Here is a 619-nt window from a genome sequence, read left to right as displayed (position 1 = left end):
GCCCGCGTAGACACATGACGTGGAGTTCAGTCTGAAGGAGATTAGATTTAGGATTCCAGGCAGAAAGAGGTTCACTTGAGTCTGAATATCGCCCCCTACTGGAGAGTCCTGTTGCTGTGAAAACATGGCCTCTTCAAAGAAGGAGGGTCTGACTGGAATCTCTTCATACGTTTCCATGGTGACCATGCTACCATCATAACAAACAAATAAAGACAAAAGATTCTGTTTGATCTGTGTGAGTGAGTGTGGGTGTGTGTGTGTGTGGTCTGTGTGTGTGTGTGTGGGTGTGGTCTGTGTGTGTGTGTGTGTGTGTGTGGTCTGTGTGTGTGTGTGTGTGTGTGTGTGTGTGTGTGGGTGTGGTCTGTGTGTGTGTGTGTGTGTGTGGTCTGTGTGTGTGTGTGGGTGTGGTCTGTGTGTGTGTGTGGGTGTGGTCTGTGTGTGTGTGTGTGTGGTCTGTGTGTGTGTGTGTGTGTGTGTGTGTGTGTGTGTGGTGGGTGTGGTCTGTGTGTGTGTGTGTGTGTGTGTGTGTGGGTGTGGTCTGTGTGTGAGCAGGGCGAGGCTCAGCATTGAGCTCTAATGTTTCTCCCACACTTGAAGTGTTGGTGCGCAACTTCAGCTC

General features: G+C 50.4%; 1 protein-coding gene across 2 annotated transcripts in view; it reads left to right on the top strand.

The window, feature by feature from the left end:
* The first annotated feature begins 275 nt into the window (after positions 1-275).
* The window catches only part of lgals3b (lectin, galactoside binding soluble 3b), a 10,546-nt gene continuing 10,202 nt past the window's right edge, over positions 276-619 (top strand). Inside the window, exons 1-2 of one of the 2 annotated variants that reach the window (XM_079373051.1) lie at positions 276-375; positions 553-619. The exon at positions 553-619 is cut by the window's right edge and continues 4 nt beyond it. The gene's annotated coding sequence lies outside the window, so the exon portion shown is untranslated. Of the gene's footprint in view, positions 376-496 lie in introns of those variants that run through there. The other variant, XM_079373050.1, reaches the window with a different exon arrangement.

The sequence above is a fragment of the Symphodus melops genome, assembly GCF_947650265.1.
Source record: "Symphodus melops genome assembly, contig: scaffold_172, whole genome shotgun sequence".
Classification (NCBI taxonomy): Eukaryota; Metazoa; Chordata; class Actinopteri; order Labriformes; family Labridae; genus Symphodus; species Symphodus melops.
This window is presented reverse-complemented; position numbering and strand designations above follow the sequence as displayed.